The 20,129-nt window shown below is 40.6% G+C and overlaps 1 pseudogene; it reads left to right on the top strand.

Moving 5' to 3' along the window:
- The first annotated feature begins 13,339 nt into the window (after positions 1–13,339).
- Positions 13,340–18,924, top strand: LOC138090272 (PRAME family member 27-like; annotated as a pseudogene).
- The last annotated feature ends 1,205 nt before the right edge of the window (positions 18,925–20,129 follow it).

Raw genomic sequence — 20,129 nt, 5'->3', positions numbered from 1 at the left:
AAGCCAGAAAGAAAAACACCAATACAGTATACTAATGCATATATATATGGAATTTAGAAAGACGGTAATGATAGCCCTGTATGCGAGAGAACAAAAGAGATGTATAGAACAGTCTTTTGAACTCTGTGGGAGAGGGAGAGGGTGGGATGATTTGGGAGAATGGCATTGAAACATGTATAATATCATATAAGAAACGAATCACCAGTCCAGGTTTGATGCAGGATACAGGATGCTTGGGGCTGGTGCACTGGGTTGACCCAGAAGGATGGTACAGGAAGGGAGATGGGAGGGGGGTTCAGGATGGGGAACACGTGTTGGTGTTGGATTCATGTTGATGTATGGCAAAACCAATGCAATATTGTAAAGTAATTAGCCTCCAATTAAAATAAATAAATTCAAATTTAAAAAAAAGAGAACAATGTAAAGAAATAGAGAAAAAAATAGAATGGGATACACTAGAGATCTCTTCAAGAAAATTGGAGAGATCAAGGGAACATTTCATGCAAGGATGGGCAAGATCAAGGACAGAAATGGGATGTAATAAAAACAGAATCGGGGAATAAGAGGTGGTAAAAATATACAGAAGAACTATATTAAAAAGGTCTTAATGACCAAGATAACCACCCTGTTGTGAACACTCACTTAGAGCCATTCATCCTTGAATGAAGAATCCTTAGGAAAAATTACTAGGAACAAAATTAGTGGAGGTGATGGAATTTCAGCTGAGTTGTTTCTAGTCCTAAAAGATGATGCTGTTAAAATGATGCACTCAATATATCAGCAAATTTGGAAAACTTAGCACTGTTCAGAGGACTGGAAAAGGTCAGTTTTTATTTCAATCCCAAACAAGGGTAATGCTGCAGAATGTTCAAACTACTGTACAATTGCACTCATTTCACATGTTAGTAAGGTTATGCTTAAAATCCTTCAAGCTAGTCTTCAGCAGTAGACAAACATGTCCATGTTTTAAGGACATCAGGATAGCAATAGTTTGACAGTGAGGGGTTAATTTTGTAGAAGCAGATGAGCTTTATCTACACATACCATAATCTTTACAGATCATTGTGAAATAATATTTATTTACTTTACTAAAATAACAAAAGATTTTTAAAACAAATATAAATCACGTAAAGGCAAAGAAATTCACAATCTGTTATCAAAAGCCACATTCTAAGAAAACTTTGTTCTCTTAACAGAGACAGAAAACTAAATTCCTGTGTGTATCAGCTTAGAGTTAATAACAAAATTTGTTTATCTGGTTAGTGTTAAAATGCCTTTTCCATAAATTTATAAGAAGTAGCAGTATTCTTCCAAAGACATCAGAGTGAAATCATAGAAGGCATGTTTAAAATGTGATTGTACACCGGTGGTGGATTCATGTCAATGTATGGCAAAACCAATACAGTATTGTAAAGTAAAATAAAGTAAAAATAAAAATTAAAAAAAATGTGATTGTATTGGAATTGACAAAGCAACCTGGTCATTGCTGTGACACCTAACTCTTAAACGTGATAACTAGAACTATAATTGACTATAGTATTTTATATATAATATAATATATAATACTATATTATAATATTTTATCAGGACATATCAAATCTTCAATAATTCCACCTAATTTTTACGATACCTATATTAGCAATATCAATCATACAGTATAACCTAAGAAAACTTATCAGTCCTCCAACGATACTTTGCATGTAATTTAACATGTCAAATGAACACATGCAGTTTAATATCTCTCTTTGGGATGTCTCATGGGCCTTTTGAAGCACCCAAAAGTCAGCTAGAGGTCAAAAGAACTTCATTAGAATTTAATTTTAGAAAGTTCTACCAAAAAGTATCAAAAAGGTTTATAACACTCATTCAGATAGGATAATATAAGGTCACTGTGAAACAACAGTTATTCATTTAGCCAAAGTATCAGAAGCTTTCAAAGGTAAACATAGAACAGATCACTTTAGAGGTAAAGAAATTTAAAATCCATTATCAAGGGCAGTTCAACATCTCAAGAAAACACAAAATTCTTTTCTTGGGATCCACTTTTTATAGACTTCTTTTTTAAAACAAAACAAAACAATTCAATTAGAAACAGCCAGCTTTAAGTCAGGGCTACTTTCTTTTTCCTTAATAAAATGTAATTTCAGCTTTTATACCTTTTTTTACTAAAAACACACATGCTACTTTCCTTAAGTAACCATAAACTGTCCTTCATATTAGCATTCTGTAGACTGGTGAACATAAATACCAGTGATAGTTTCTAAAAACATTTACTTTGTCATAGAGAACATCTCAGGATGGCACCAAGCATAATTATTAATAATCCAAAATCTCTTTAGTTTCTCTGCAAGAGTGAGTTAATGCTTAATGATTAATGTTTCAAAATCTTATTTTATTTGGAAATGACCTAGCTATTCAATACATTTTCATCACTTAGTTTAGCACAACCCTAGAAATTTAAATTACCCTGGTCTGGAGAGACTCTTTTAGACAGAACAGAAGTATAATTCTTTTTTTTTTTTTTTTTTTGATGTATGATGATTCATACTTTTGAAAATATTTTCACATTCATTCTTTTATTTGATCTTCACCAAATGTTATAAGATAAGTAAGACAAACATTACCCCCATTTTATAGATAATAAAAAAAATAACAAATCTGAGAAACTGAAATGACCAGTTCTATTTTCACTGGAAGGTCATAAAGTAGTTTAGAGCAGAGAATCCAGGCTACCTGGATCATAATGAGGTCCCCTAACACACTTTGCAAAATTATTTCAGAAAACATGAAAGTTCTTGATCTTTTTGGGCTTCAGAAGTTTTCATCCTTTGGTGTTCCTATTCAGTTTCTTCTGATAGGGCCTTCCTTACCCTTTAATTTCCCTCCTCTGCTTCATACCCCTGGAAAACACACACTGGTTAGATCTCTCCTCTTCCAGGAAGCCCTATGAATCTGCCAAAAACTGCCTTCCACTGCTATCTACAGAGATCTGACTATACCAGTTTAACTATAATTATTCTTAATAGAGTTTATCTAAAAGCTTTTGTCTCATTTATATATTTTTCTGTTTTAAAAGTTTCTTTACTTGAGTTACTTTCCTTGTTGGCAAATTTAGCTTAAATTAAATATAGACACAATAAAAGTATTGCACATTGCTGATAACTCAAGACATGATTAGATTAGCAAACAAACATTAATACCTGATATTTAATATTGAATATTTCCCAGTACATGTGAACTGAAATTCATTTAGGTTAGTTTCTCTTGTAACTGTTTGATTTGTTAAGAGCTTACTTTTCTTTAAGCCAACTGAATTAGAATTCATTTACAAATTAAACTCAGCAATATTATCCAAAAACAAAGACACACATGGAGACATAGATAAATCCAGAGAGACAGCCAGAGATCTAATAGCTTTCCACTTGAGATTTAAAATGTCTCTTGACACTACCCCCATCTTCCCCCTTGTCTTGCAATTCTAATTTGCCCAAGGCTGAGGTCTCAGGCAAAGTATTTCAAGGACATGGCAAAGGTTGCGTGCTGTGCTAAGTTGCTTCATTTATCTCCAGCTCTTTGTGACCCCAAGGACTACAGCCCTCTAGGGTCCATGGCATCCTCTGGCAAGAGTACTGGAGTGGGCCACCATGCCCTCCTCCAAGGGATCTTCCCAACCCAGGGATTAAACCCATATCTGTTGTATCTCTTGTGTCTCTTGCATTGGCAGAAAGATTCTCTCCCTTTAGCCCCATCTAGAAAGCCCAGGCAAAGTTTAACTTAAGTTTTTTTTTTTCTAGACAGGCCTTTTTAATGAGCTAGCTGTTTCAAACTGCATATGCTACAAGAACTGATTTTGTAGTTTCAAAGGAAATAAGAATCATTTTAACCAGTTTTCTCCAGAGTCTAAAGAATATCATGGCCATCCTCTGTCAAAAAAAGTTATTTTTCCTTTCTGTACTCATAGTTTTACAGCTGAAATATAGACCCAATAGTGCTCAAATTGACTGTGATAATAAGGGCAGATAGAAACTTGCTAGAGTGGGGGAAGGAATGGGGGAAACTAAGCTCCCCACCTCCCCAGAGAGATAGGGGAAGTTAGAAAGAGATTAGCTGATGGAGAGAGAGACAGGGAGAGATGGGGGGATAAGGTGGCAACTGGACAAAGAAAGGAGAGAGAAAGGGGAGTTGGGGCTGTGGGCCAGCTCAAGGGAGAGTAGACTTCAAAAAATGAAGACTTGATCACCTGAAATATAATTTTGCCATTGTAACATGGACAATGGTCCTTACAAATTGCATAATTCTTTTTCCAATTTTAACTTGTCTTCAGACAATTTTAAGTTAGATTCATGTACCCTAAAGTAGGCAGAGAGGAGGACGTAGCCTCTCATCCAGCGCAGTACACTCTCCAACCAACGGACAAGAGTTTGTGCAAGCTCTGGGAGATGGTGAAGGACAGGGAAGCCTGGTGTGCTTCAGTCTACTTGATTGCAAAGGGCTATACACAACTCAGCAACTGAATAACAACAACATCTTATCTGTAGTGCTAGAAGACTTGCACTCACAGGAGGCAGTCACTCACAGTCAGCGAAGTGTCTAGGCAGGTTAGAAGCAAGGTCAGAGGCCTGCTCTGCTCTGTCTCTGAAGGCCAAACAAGGCTAATTATTTAATTTCCCTAACACATGCATGCAAATGTTATTTATATCCATGGGAGAATATGGTGAAAAGAATCTTCCCCAAAGTGACCAAGAGAGAGAACACCCTTCACTGAGTCTTCACCTTGGTGGCCAGTGGTATACAAGAATAGCTTGTGCACCAAATAAATGTGGTAGAAGAGAGGCATGGGTAATTCTTGAAGATGGAGAAAGAGTCTCCCTTTATCTGTGACCTTAAACTTGAATCAAATCTTTGTGTGATGCAGCTCAAAGTGGAAGTCATTCTAAACGTGGTTGAACATTCAACATCAATAAAGGCTTCTGTATTTAGTGCAGGAAATGTGTTGGTGTTTATGAAGAGAAAAACAGAATTTTATTTCTGTGCCTAATGGTGTCACCTTGATCAGACTCTATGTTGAACATAGCTAAGTTTGAGGAAACAGTAGTGATCTAAATACACTTGGAAATGGGGCAGTGAAAATAAGATGTGGCTTCTATCACCCCTCAAAAATGACTAGGGAAATTTACTATCTGTAAAATGTCATCAGTGAGATAAATAAATAAATAAACAAATCTCACCTGGAAACAGCTTTCTCTGGATGGCAAGGTTATTTGGGACTGCCCCAAGTTTATTTCTTCTCTGGCTCCAAGTTCCCAAAGAGCCTACAGTGCTGACCCTTGGTGCCTCTCAGGTTTGGAAAGGTCTGATAGAAGGACTCATCCTCCCTCTCTCCTCACATTATTAGGCTTACTTTCTTCATGCAGTGTGTTGTGCTGATGCCAAGATTCTAGGAAAAAAGCGCCATCTAAAGTGACAGTGTTTCCAGAATCGGTCTGACTCACTCCTTCACTTTATCAATATCACCAGGAATAACATTTTAATTTCTCTCTTTCAAAAAAAAAAAAAAAGGAACAGAAAGAAAGAAACCTTTATTTTAGATTATTGTCATCATTAGTGTGTCCCTTAGGAATTCCCGGCTTCAAACTGTCCACTCACACTTTTATTTTTCAGGGTGATTTTGACCTGTCAACCCTGAGAGAATGCTTGGCTTAAGGCTGGAAAACCAATCACATCCCCAAAGCTCTTTCCTTGCTGCCTGAAGAGGTTCACAACCTCCTATGTTTTCTATATAACACCTGAGTGACAAGTTGATACAGGAATGGGTATTTTTTTTTTCCTTTGGTGCCAGAAGCCAGTGTGAGGAATCCCGCCCGTGACAAGGTCATGAGGAAGGAAGCTGACATACGCAAGGCGTGCTCAGACTTCAGGGACCCCTCTGGAAATTCCTAAGCATGTACCCCAACAAAAATCTGCCGGCTTTTGTGCTCTGCTTTTCCACTCTTCTGACATTCTCTGGAAAAAGTCAATTCAGGGCTTTAGTCTTCTACATTTGAAAGAGTGTTTCAATCCAAAAAACCCCTCTGATGGCTTTCTAGCCTGCCTGCAGGACTCGTACAGCTGCGCATGTGATTGTTTGAGGCCTCCTGACCGCAGGAGGCACAGGAAGCTTAAAACATCCTAGGAATGTAGGGGCTTCCGAAGAGTCAAAATCTTTAGAATAGGACTGATTAAAAGTTTCATTTGTTGAGTCAATGCTTGCTGCCAAATTTTCATATCCTTTGTTTTTAGATATAGTTGGTATATAAAAAAACAAGTAGTAGACCTGGTATTAGCAACATTAGATCTTTGAGTTAAGTACCTTCTTTGTTATAACCCACTGTGCCTTTGTTCTATAGAGATGTAACTTTAGCGCTTTTAAGGAGATGCAGATTAAAGAAAAACACTTCAGGAGAAACAAAATTAACATTCATTAAGGAAGAGAGCCAAAAAGTGTTAACAAGCCTCTTGGCCAGAAGATAATGTAAATCACCTGAGACCTTTTGTATACAAAATGATGTATAAAAAGAGTCTGGGCTGCGAACGCTACATAATTTTGTGTTACCCATTGATCTCCATGTTTTATCAAAAGTATAAAAGGCCTTCTGAACAATAAAGGACGGGACCAGCTTCTCAGACCAGCTTCTTGGACCAGCTTCTCAGACCAGCTTCTCGGACCAGCTTCTCAGACCAGCTTCTTGGACCAGATTCTCAGACCAGTTTCTCGGACTAGTCTCGGCCTGGTTTCTTGGGAATCTGGCTCCCCCCGTGTCTCTCTCTCTCTCTTTTTCTCTCCCTTTTCTTCCCTCTGCTTTTTACTTTAATTTCAGGCTGAATTTCCATCTGGGGCGCGGAGGCTCGCCAGGTCTACTTACTTGCCGTGGCTGTAAAGACCCGCGCGAAAGGGAGCTTAAGGCGAGGCACCCTTAGGTATTCAAGCAGGCGCCAGTGGCCCAACGTAGATGGTGCAAATTCCTTGTCTGGAATTTTATTGGTCTTCCGCGTAAACCAAGCTATTCAGCCTTCTTCCTCCACTTAATCTTCCTACTACGCTATAGTCTCTTAATCTAATCTTATATTAATAAATAAACGAGTTTTTCCACGCCAACGCCGTCCACCCTTCGAATTCCCTGGATCCACCGGGGCTGGACCCCGGCACTTTGGGAACAACATCATTGTGTTCATGAAGCTGTTTTAATTCAGGGATTTTTTTGATAATTTTGATCTGACCAAAGATCCCAAACAATGGTATTTTCAACTTTTGCTTTTTCTTGTCCAATGGCAGGACCAATAATCATTTTCTTATTTGACTCCTAAGAATATAACTGTCTGTATTGGTAGAATTGGTATTAGTATTTGGGAAGTGAATCTTGAATCAGTCGTTGCTTACAGTTCTTGATCCAGTCATCCCATCATTCTTTGCCACCTGAATGTATCCAATCTGATCCAATCAACTAACCTGGAGAAAAATGAAGATCCAATGGGACCTCAGTAATCTAATCAGGTGCCCTTACTGATTGGCTTAGCAGTGGGATGGAGGGATGATGGAAATAGAAAGGCCTATTAGAAGTTTCAAGCTCTGGAGAAGAGGAGCAGACTTTTCTAGCTCTAGAGACACCAGCTGGGTTCTCCACAGAGTCTGAATTCTGAGCATCCCACCAGCCACATCAGAGCAGTAAGTTATCACCCACAGATAAGGACACCCTTTTTTTTACTTATGGTTAGCTAAACTTGAAGGGAGGCATGTATCTCTGGATGGTAAGGAGGGTTTTCAAAAGATTGTTTCTTTCCAATTAATATATTTCAGGTTTTGGTTTTGCCTCTCGTAGTTTTGCCTGAATCTGAAACATTTTAATTTTCATTTTAGTTGATAACATTTTACAGTCAAAGCTCCTCTAAAAAATAAAGCTTAAGAAAATAAAATTGGCAAAAAGCCAGGCAAGAATGCTTCCTTATGAAAGATTTGAGTTCCCTAAGGTCAGGGTTCCTAAACTGTGAAGTAAACCTGGTATAAGAACACCATCACCTAGGGGTCTCTGTAGTTCCCGAGAAAGAATCATAGCTAAAATGAGGTTCATTCTGTTTACTGAGCTATAATAATAAAGGTGTTTTTTTTTTTTTTTTAAAGCCATGCTGTGGGGCATGAGGGATCTTAGTTTCCTGACCCTTCATAGATCATAGCCTTGTCATGGCAAAGGGGCTTCAGTAACTCAGTGAAGGTAGGAGACAGTCCTTGCAGGACCACCCAAGACAGGTGGGTCATGGTGAAGAATTCTGTGAAACAATGGACCACTGGAAAAGGAAATGGAAAACCACTTCAGTATTCTTGCCCAGAGAACACCATGGATAGTATGAAAAGGCAAAAAGATATGACACTGTAAGATGGGCCCCCCAGGTGAGAAGGTGTCCAATATGCTGCTGGTGAAGAGTAGAAGGCCATTACTAATTCATCCACAAAGAATGAAGCGGCAAGGCAAAAGTAGAAATGACCCTCAGCTGTGGATAAGTCTGGTAGTGAAAGTAAAGTCCAGTGATGGAAAAAAATAATATTGCATAGGAACCTTGAATGTTTTGTCCATGAATTAAGGTAAATTGGATGTGGTCAAGCAGGAGATGGCAAGATTAAACATGGACATTTTAGGAATCAGTGAACTGAAATGGATGGGAATGGGTGAATTTAATTCAGATGACCATTGTATCTACTACCATAGGCAGGAATCCCTTAAAAGAAGTGGAATAGCCCTCATCGTCAACAAGAGTCTGAAATGCAGTGCTTGGGTGTAATCTCAAAAACAAAATAAACTTGATATGATTCTTAGGCAAATCATTCAACAGCACAGTAACTCAAGTCTGTGTTCCAACCACAATGCCAAAGAAGCTGATGTTGATCAGTTCTGTGAAGACATACAACACCTTCTAGAACTAACATCAAAAAAGTTGTCCTCTTCATCATAGGGGATTAAAATGAAAAGTAGGAAGTCAAGAGATACCTGGAACAATAGACAAGTTCGACCTTGGAGTACAAAGTGAAAGACAAAGGCTAATATAGTTTTAAGAGAACAAGCTGGTCATAGCAAACACCCTAATCAAACATTCCAAGACATGACTCTACACATGGAAATCACCAGAGAATCAATACCAAAATCAGACTGATTATGCTATTTGCAGTCAGAGATGGAGTAGTTCTATACAGTCAGTAAAAAAAAAAAAAAAAAAGGCCTGGAGCTGACAGTGGCTCAGATCAGGAACTCCATGTTATTAAATTCAGGATTAAATGGAAAAAAGTAGGAAAATCCACTAAACCATTCAGGTATGACCTAAATCAAATCCCTTATGATTATACAGTGGAGGTGAAGAATAGATTCAAAGGATTAGATCTGGTAGACAGAGTGCCTGAAGAACTATGGACAGAGGTTATAACTAACCTCTGTTAGTTATGGACAGAGGTTATAACTAATTTCCTCTGTACAGAAGGGAAGTAAAATCATCCCCAAGAAAAAGAAATGCAAGAAAGCAAAGTAATTGTCTGCAGTGCCTTTATAAATAGCTGAAGAAAGAAGAGAAGTGAAAGGTAAGGGAGAAAGGGAAAGATATACTCAACTGAATACAGAGTTACAGAGAAGAGCAAGGAGAGATAAGAAGACTTTCTTAAAGGGAAATGCAAAGAAATAGAGGAAAACAATAGACTAGGAGAGACTAGATATCTCTTCAAGAAAATTGGAGATATCAAGAAAACATTTCATTCAAAGGTGGCCACAAGAAATGACAGAAACAGTATGGACCTAAGAGAAGCTGAAGAGATTAAAAAGAGATGGCAAGAATACATGGAAGAAGTATACATTAAAAAGTCTTAATGACCTGGATAATCATGATGGTATGATCACTCACCTAGAGCCAGACATCCTGGAGCGTGAAATCAAGTGAGTGGGCCTTAGAAAGCATTACTATGGACAAAGCTAGTGGTGTGAGGTGAATGGATTTTAAATAGCTCAGTTGGAGTTATTTAATATCCTAAAATATGATGCTGTTAAAGTGCTGCACTCAATATGTCAGTGAACTTGAAAAAACTCAACAGTGACTATAGGGCTGGAAAAGATCAGTTCATTCCAGTCCCAAATAAGGCAATGCCATGGAATGCTCAAACTACCACACATTGTACTCACTTCACATACTAGCAACGTTACGCTCAACATCTTTCAATCTAGCCTTCAGCAGTACTGAGCCAAGAAGTGGCAGATATTCAAGCTGGGCTTCAAACAGGCAGAAGAACCAGAGATTAAATTGACAACATTCCTTGGATCAGGTAGAAAGCAAGGGAATTCCAAAAGAACATTTACTTTTTCTTGACCCCACTAAAACCTTTGACTGCGTGGATCACAAAAAATTGTGGAAAAATCTTAAAGGGATGGAAGTACCAGAAACCCTACCTGTCTCTTGAGAAATCTGTATGGGGGTAAAGAACTAGAAATGGAAAAACTGACTGGTTCCAAACTGGGAAAGAACTAAGATAAGACCATATATGGTCACTCTGCTTATTTATCGTCTATGCAGAGTACATCACAGGAAAAGCTGGACTGGATGAGTCACAAGCTAGAATTAAGATTGTCAGGAGAAGTATCAAGAAACTGAGATATGGAGATGATACAGAAAGTGAAGAGGAACTAAAGAAACTCCAGATGGTGGTGAAAGAGAAGAGTGAAAAAGGTGACTTGAATCTCAACATTAAAAAAAAACTAGTTCATGGAATCCAATCCCATCACTTCATGACAAACAGAATGGGAAAAAGTAGAAGCAGTGACAGATTTTATTTTCTTGCACTTCCAAATCCTTATAGATGCTGACTGCAGCCATAAAATTAAAAGGTGTTTGCTCCTTGGAAGTAATGCTTTGACAACTCTAGACATCATATTAAAAACCAGAGACACCACTTTACCGACAAAGGTGCATATAGTCAGAGCTATGGTTTTTCCCATAGTCATGTATTGATGTGAGAGTTGGACCTTATGGAAGGCTCATTGCTGAAGAATTGATGCTTTTGAACTGTGGTGTTGGAGAAGACTCTTGAGAGTCCCTTGGACTGCAAGGAGATCCAACCAGTCAATCCTAAAGGAAATCAGTCCTGAATATTCGTTGGAAGGACTGATGTTGAAGCTGAAACTCCAATACTTTGGGCACCTGATGAGAAGAGCTGACTCGTTTAAAAAGATCCTGATGCTGGGAAAGATTGAAGGCGGGAGGAGAAGGGGATGACAGAGGATGAGATGGTTGGATGGTATCACCGACTCAATGGACATGAGTTGAGAAAGCCCAGGGAGTTGGTGATGGACAGGGAGGCCTGGCATGCTGCAGTCCATGGGGTCACGAAGTGTCAGACACGACTGAGCAACTGAACTGAATTGGACTGAAGTTGAGAGTGACTCCTCTGAGCCACTCTCCTTTTTTTAAAAAAAATTTATTTTCCTGATTTTTGGTTGCCTTGTTCTTCATTGCTGTGCAGGCCTTTCTCTAGTTGTGGTGAGTGGGAGCTACTCTTCCTTGTGGTGCACAAGCTTCTCATTTAGGCTTCTCTTGTTGTAGAGCACAGGCTCAGTAGTTGTGACTCCTGGGCTTAGTTGCACTGGAGCATGTAGTATCCTCCTGGATCAAAGATCAAGCCAGTGTCTCCTGCATCTGCAGGGGGATTCTTTACTCTGAGTCACTAGGGGAGCCTTCTTTTACTATCTTAATATCACCTTGAATAACATCTTTATATTTCCCGGTTTCTAAAAAGTAAAAGAAACTTTAATTTTACATTGTTGTTTATCATTCACATGGTCCCTTTAGAAACACCCAACTCCAAGCTGTCCAGACCCACTCTTACTTCTGAGAAGTAAGTATCATGACCTGTCCACCTTCAGAGAAGATGTGGCTTAAAGCTGGAAAACCAACCATATCCTGGACAGCTCTTCCCTTGCTGCCTGAACACACTGACAGTCTCCTGTGTTTCCTACATAAGACCTGAGTGACAAGCTGATACATGGATGAGTGCATTTTGTTTTCTTTGGGAACAACATCACCATTTTCATGAAGCTATTTTAATTCAGGGATATTTTGCTAATTTTGACTTCACCAAAATTTCCCCAATAATGATACTTTGAACTTTTGTTTCTTTTTTGTATTCAATGTTAGCAACCAACAATCCTTTCTTGTCTGACTCCCAAGAGTTTAACTGTTCATATTGGTAAAATTCAGTCAATGTTTGGGAAGTGAATAGGTCCTTTATTACCCAGATACCTGATCATTTTCTCCTTCCTGAATGTATATAAGATGCAATGAACTAGCCTACAGAAAAAACGAAGATCCAATCAGGACCAATACAGCAGGAACTCTATAATCTAATCAGATGTCCCTCTCTGATTGGGTTAGTAGTAGGACAGAGAGATAATGGGAATAGAACGGCCCTTAAAAGCCTCATGCACTGGAAAAGAGGTGTAGACTTTTCTGGTTCTGGAGACACCAGCTAGGTTCTCCACAGGGTCTGAAGTCTGAGTGCTCCACCAGCCACAGCAGAGCAGTAAGTTACCACCCTCAGATAAGGATGTCCTTTTCTTACTTATGGCTAGCTAATGTTGAAGAGAGGCATGTGTCTCTGGATGGTAGGCAGGGTTTTCAAAAAGAATCATTTCTCTCCAATGAACACGTTTCAGGTTTTGGTTTTGCCTCTCAGGGTAGTTTTGCCTGAATCTCAAACACTGTGAGTTGCGATTTAGCCGGTATCACTTTAAATGTCTATACCAAGCAGATATTTTTAGTGAAATATATCAGTTTGGAATTTTATTTCATGAAATTTAAAATACATATTAGTATAAAAATGGCATTCATCGTAGGAATAACTGACAGTGGAGACTGTGTGGATCCACATGACTCTCCTCTTCCCATAGAGTAAGAGCTCTAAGTGATGGTCAGAATATTTTCCCCAAATAAAGATGGAGTCAGTTTTCATGCACTCTAGTGTGCATTCATTTCTAGGTGCAAATGAATAAGAAAAGCAGTAGATGGACCCCAATGGGCTAGTGGTTGCCTTTGCCTCCTCAGTACTAGTAAAATGCATTTTCAAAATACAGAAAGAATCATCACTTTGTCTGCACTGAGCCCTGCCTAGTGTAATATGGCTAAGTATCTCTCTTGTACTACTGCTAGATAAATGACCTTGGCCCTGAGTGGATTCCTTGGAAGAGTAGGGAGACATTCTAATGCGTGCTTCTGCATTGTCTAAAATGGATCCCTTGCTCCCTGGCAGCTTCAACGGGAGTCATTTTGGAGCAGAGTCAGGATGAGTGTCCAGACCCCACCCAGACTTGTTGACCTGGTGGGAAGGCACCTACTGAGGGCCAGTGACTTGGACTTTTCTACTCTGGAGAGTCTGCCCATGGAGCTCTTCCCACCACTCTTCTTGGAAGCCTTCCACGGAAGACATGTTGAGACCTGAAAGCCATAGCGCAAACCTGGCCCTTTGTCCGCCTGCCTCTAGGGGCCCTGATTGATCTGCCTCATGTGGGGCCCCTACAAGCAGTGCTGGAAGCACTTGATGTTCTGTTTGCCCCAAAGGTTTGATCCAGGTGAGTCTGATTCTGGGTAATCTGGTAAAATCCTGGGTGTCTCAGGGGAGACACCTGGGGTGAAGTAATGACATCTTCAGAGGGTTCTGAAGATAGCAATGAAGAAGCCTTGGCTCACTAAGGGAAATATTTTCTGAAAGCATAAGAGTGCCTTTAAAGAAGGGGATCCTGAAAGAATATTCCACAACTCCTCCCAGTCATGGTTAGAGTTACTAGAAGTGAAGAATCAGAAAGGATAAGAGGGGAAAGGGAGACAGAGAAAAGTAAGGCAGAGAGGGAAGAAGGCAAGGCAGCTGGTGACGTCAGGAATGTGACAGCACAAGTGGGCAGTCTTTTGTCAATTTGTGAGGCTTTTTTTTTTTTCTACTCTGTGTACATTTTAATGCATCCTCATCAATCTCCTTCTCCCAGGAGTTGGAAACTGCAGGTGCTAGATTTATGAAATACTGGCCAGAGCTTCTGGAGCATGTCGTCTGGAGCCAGCAGTTATGGGTGCTCAAGTTCACGAATGGCAGCAGTGACTGAGCCCAGGTCAACAACAAAATTGCACTTGGCTCCACTGAAGGTTTTTGTAGACCTTTGCCTGAAGGAAAAGACCATGGACAACTTCCTCACCTACTTCCTTAGGTGGGTGGAGCACCACATTGTGCAAATTACCTCTCAGTTTCTGAGGCTGGACCACCTCTGAGATCTCCATCTGGAGTCTCCCTCCTTCCTTGAAGGCTGCCTGGACCAGATGCTCAGGTGAGTGTGCACCACTGGCTGGGTTACATTGAACATAACATTAGATGTCAAAAGCAGTCTCCTCTGTTGCTCTCTCCTAGGGTGTGGTGATCCTGAAGCACACAAATCAAGGTAGTAGGTTAAAGTGGTCTACTGGCTCTTGGGAGACACCCTGCTTGGAAGGTTTGGAGTAATGACTGGGGTGCTTGCATCCCAGAGTTTGCAATTTCCTCCTACCTTGAAGGTGTCTATGTCAAAATGGTAAAAATAGGATAATTAGAAATGACATTGAAGTTGGAAAACTACATCAGATCAGAGCATTCCTGAAGAAAATCTCCATGCTCCCAAGGTTTGTTCACACAGTGAATCTGTTCTAAATTCCCTCTGTGTAATTGTATTGTGCTCCTCCAGGTTCTGCTGGAGAAAGTCGCAGCTACCCTCCAGGAACTGGACTTAGATGTGTATGGGATCACGGACTCCCAGCTGGAGGCCTGCCTGCCTGCCCTGAGCCGCTGCTCCCAGCTCAGGTCTGTCAGCCTGTGTGGGAACCTCCTGTCCACGGCCAGCATGGAGAAGCTGCTGCGACACACCGCTGTGCTGCCCTGTTTAAGGCAAGAGCGTTATCCTGCCCCTCAGGAGAGTTACAGACCTCGGGGTGTTCTCCTGGAAGCGAGACTCGCCCAGCTTCGGGCTCAGCTGTTGGAGATTCTGAGAGACCTGGGACATCCCAGGATCGTCTGGATTGGCCTCAGCCCCTCTCCTCACTGTGGTGAAGACGTATGCCATCACATGGAGCCCATTGTATACAGCTGTCCCCCCCACCCCCGCCCCGGCTAGGGAGGTGCCTCTATCAGAAGCTTTCTTCTGTGCACCTTGCAACTGAAATCTAGAACTCGGGGACATCATGAAGGGAACCAGACCTAGGGTTCCAGACATCTGTTCAATGCGAATGGGAAAAGGAAAGGCTTTAGTGGGGGTGGTGCAGGATTGCTGGGGGATTTGTAGGCTCTGGGAGGGCATGGGACTTTCATGGACACGTGCCTCTAGAATCTGATATGACCTGGGTGGTTACACGCTGGAGACCCACGTGTTGGAGTTATCCCTGGGGAAAGTGTTGTAAAGAAATGGTCAGGAAATATTATGACACCCCTTATATATGGAATCTACAAAGAAATAATACAAATGAATTTACTTGCAAAACAGAGACTCACAGACTTAGAAAACGAACTCATGGTTGCCGAGGGGAAGGGATGGCTGGGGACTTTAGGAAGGTCATGTACATACAGCTATGTAGAGTGATAACCAATAGGAACCTATTGTATAGTACATGGAGCTCTGCTCAATGTTATGTGCCAGCCTGGATTGGAGGGGGGTTTGAGGGATACATGTATATATATATGGCTGAGTCCTTTCACTGTTCATCTGAAACTATCACAACATTGTTGATAGGCTATACCCCAATACAAAATGTTTTTGGTACTAAAAACATAAAAATACAATTCAAACAAATTAATAAAAAAGAAATTTTCAGGAATAAAGAGATCTTCCTGGTGAGCTAAACAGGAAAGAAATTTAAAATGAGACTGGATAAATGTATAGATGTGACATTTATTTTGTTGTAAAAGGAGAACATAATGTGACATTGTCCAATAAATAATAACAGAAATAAATAAAGAGACAATCATGGAAAATCAACTGCTGTCCTCCATGATGTATTATTCTGTGTTCAATTTATGCTTCCATTATCTCCAGCTACTGATAAAATTAGGCACAGTGTTGTCCATGATTCAAAACCTTACCATTCCTATAATTTCTTTATTCTGTCTGGGGCATCTCCTGTGTTGTGTGTGTGTGTGTGTCTGTGTGTGTGCTTAGTCACCTAGTCATGTTTGACTCTCTGGAATCCCATGGACTGTAGCCTGCAGGCTCTTCTATGCATGGGATTCTCCAGGCAAGAATACTGGAGTGGGTAGCCATTCCCTTCTCCAGGGTATCTTCCTGACTCAGGGATCAAACTTTGGACTCCTGCATTGCAGGCAGATTCTATACTGTCTGAGCCACCATGTGGGGCAATTCTCACTTCTGTGCTTATTTCTTTGGCTGTTCAGTGCATTAATAACACAAAGGGGAACACAAAGTGTATCCAGTGACCTACTGGAATGAAGAGCCCTTGGCAGGGCTCTCACTGATGACTCAGGCCATGACCTGGGGCATGGGTATTCTTCATGTCTGTACCAGTGGATGTACAAGTTGCAGTCGCTTGCCTTTCTGTATGTTTCACTGCCAAAGGCAATCTCCTCAGTTCTGCAAGATGTTTTGCACACTGCCAATAAGGTTGAACCTGGTTTCCACCATTCCATGCTTGTCATGGGTGAGTAGTGGTCCTCATGGATATAATCTAGTTGTGGCCAGGCATCCAAATTCCTTTTAGTAAATTGCTAAAAGAGCAAAAACATTTCATGTGCATTTATTATTTCCATACCACATTCCAGTATATATCATTTTGGGTGGTTGGTCATATTGGAATAAATTGATAATTCCCATTGCAATTCCAGTTCCTCCCTAACAGAAAGGTCAAAGATAGCTTGTCTGGATATCAGAATGTGCAAATATACATCAAAAATATGTTATGTATTACATGTACCTCACAGTCAGCTCTCCCTATCCTCAGCTCATAGTCCACAGATTCAACCAACTACATATGATGCAGACTAAATTCACTTAAAAATATCCTCGTCTAAGTGACCCTGAGCAGTTCAACTATGGATTGTTCAAGATTCACCAGTTATACAGACAGGCGAAGAGAGGCTGATATGATTACAGAGGCTGAACAGCCTCAGTGTCTGCTGTCCATTGCTTAGAGAACTAGGATAGACTATGGTATAATTCAGATATTAAGATTGAAAATCAGGGGAAATGATGGTGTAGCTCTAAGTCAAGGCTAAAGGCCAGAGATTTAGGGCACCACTTGTGTATGTCCTGGAGTTTCAAGGTTCAGGAACCAGGAACTCCAGTATTCATGGCCAAGAAGAGAGAGAGGGAGAGCAATTGCCCTTGTTCCATTCAGGCCCCCAGAGGATAAGACAATGTCCTCCCATCCTGGTGAGGGCTGATCTCCTGACTCAGTCTGCCGATTCCAATGCTAATCTTCTCTAGGAATTCCCTTGCAGATTCCCCCAGAATGAATGTTTGACCCGAGATCTCGGCATCTCATCTCACAGTGAAGTTGACACATAAATTTTTATGAAGCCAAATAAAGTTTCATTGCGAAGCATTCAGAGGCTGCAACTGTTTATTCTGTGGAGGAAGGGGATATAGGGCTGAAATATAGCTCTTAGGCAGATCTTTGTTTCCCCCACAATGAATAGAATGATGCACACACAGTTTATGAGATTTTTAGTGGGATCCAGTGAGATATTGCTTGTTGAGGGATTGGCTCTAGAGTTATTTAGAAAGATCTCCTTATCATGAAAGAACTCCATGACGCTTTCCCCTCCCCCACTCATCTTCTCCTTCCTAGTGAATACCAAAAGTCTTTATCCCTCTATTGCTCACAACAGGGAGGAAAGAAAAACCTAGGGACGGAAATTGGACTCACATATTTCAGGGGGTCACCAATGAATCAGGGTTCACCTAGGCTGTTCCAGTAGCCAGTGCAGGGAGACTGGGTGTGGGAGGAAATAAGAGAGACTGGATCCATCTTCTGTGATAGACATTCTGAGCCTTAGATCTCCTAGGCCACATGCTGGTAGATCAGGCCAGAGGATAGAAAACAATTTCCTAATCAGGACTGAATGCTTTAGAATTTTTAATAACTATTGCTATCCTGGAGCTCCCCTGGTGGGCCCTCCATGCTCCCAATGCAGGAGGCCCAAGTTCAATCACTGGTCAAGGAACAATATCCCATATCCTGCAACTAAGCATTTACCTGCTACAACTAAATGATCCCTAAGGGGTGCAAGGGAGATCAAAGATCCTATGTGCATGATTAAGACCCAGTGCAGTCAAATAATCAAAATAATAAATATTAAAAAAAAATTATGCTGTCCCATAAATGCCACTTGAGTACAAATACTTGCACACTGATGTAATCCTCCAATCCAGCAGATGTCGCCATTCCCCGCGGTGATTGCTGAGGAGCTGAGAATGAAAGAAGCAGCCATCTGTCATGTCTGTCACTGCCTAAGGTGAACAAGGAGACAGGATTTGGCCCCAGAGAGCTGAGGTGCACATGAAAATAATGAATTTAGTGAGCCCAGAGGCTTGCATCTTCCCATACATACAAAACTAAAAATAACTTGATATCTGACTTTTCTTACCTCGCAGTAATCTTTGATGTTCAGACTGCCTGCTCCCTTTGTTACAAACTTGTATATAGCCTGACTCTCCTTCCTGCCTCCTTGGAGCAGTTTTCTCAGTTTCTGAGATGCTGTCTCACCGGCTTGGGTCCTAAACATTTCCACCAAATAAAATAACTCTCTGCTTTCAGGTGGTGACTAATGTTTTAGCCGACTGCCGAGGTCCAGCCTCAGCAGAGTCCAGGGATATCCTCAGGATGGACGACGTCGGCGAATGAAGAAAGATAGATAAAGAGATAAAGAAAGAGATACGGGGTGACCAAGCTTCTTCGAGCAAGGCCCCTTACTTAATTTTTCTCGGGGCTTTTTGTACCCTGAGTTATACATACAGCAAGGTGAAAAATGCAGAGTCAACTCAACATTCCATCAGTAATAACTTTTATCTATATCAGGTTCCTTCTTGCAAAAGTCTTATTTTTTGTACATCATCTTCTATTCCGGAGGCCTATTGATATTTCATGACCTCCTTTTGATAAAGGTTGGTCAGCCAGAACACCAGAACAATGATTTTCCCTTAAAGTGTTTCTTCTTAAATTCTTAGTCTGTGTCACCCTTAAAGTACAGAGTTACATTCTTATGGAGCAAAGATTCAGCGGGTTACAGCAAAGAAAGAACTTATTAACTCAAAGTCTAATGTTGCTAACGCTAAGGCTATTACTTGCTTCTTCTACATCCTGACTATATGCACTCCCAGGAACACAATGGATAAGGGATGTGAGAACTTGGCAGCAAGCATTGCATAGGCTCAACAATGTTGCAAGAGTCTGGATAAAGCCGCCAAGTAAGCTAGAATGCTAACAGGGGGGTTGAAACACTCCTTTCATGCCCAGGAAATTTATCAACTAGAGCCCTAAGTTAGCTCTTTTGGTCAGGGACAGACCCCTGCTAATGTCAGAAGAGCTGGTGAAAGACATAAAATAATAAGACAGACAGATTCTGGTTTGGGGATAGATGCTTGAGCAAGTTCAGGGGGTCCCTTGAGTCCTGATCTCACCTTTGCCCGTCAGGCCTCTTCCTCATGACCTTTGCCATGGGTGGGATTCTCCACGCTGGCACCCAGCAGCTGACCATTTCCATGTATCACCTGGAACTTGGGTGAGTGGGAACAGGACACTGTGGATTGGGAAAATGTCTTGGAAGAGCATGTAAAATGATAAGAAATACATAACCTAAAATAGATCAAATGTTTTATTTGGTGACTTTACAGAAGATTTTAGCCAGAAAGGTGGCTTCTCAGACAGATCTGAAGAACTATTCAAAAGTTATAAGGGGGGCCAGAGTACATAAGGTCACTTGCTGAAAAAAAACTTTAGAAAATATCAAAAGATTACTGCATATTATAAAAATCATACATCTCAAATGAATGATTTTCATGCTTTTAAAAATTTTTATAATTTTTATAATTTTATTTTACCTTTTTTGG

The sequence above is a fragment of the Capricornis sumatraensis genome, chromosome 14 (genome assembly GCF_032405125.1).
Source record: "Capricornis sumatraensis isolate serow.1 chromosome 14, serow.2, whole genome shotgun sequence".
Classification (NCBI taxonomy): domain Eukaryota; kingdom Metazoa; phylum Chordata; class Mammalia; order Artiodactyla; family Bovidae; genus Capricornis; species Capricornis sumatraensis.
Note: the sequence above shows the minus strand (reverse complement) of the source record. Positions and strands in the feature narration are given on the sequence as shown.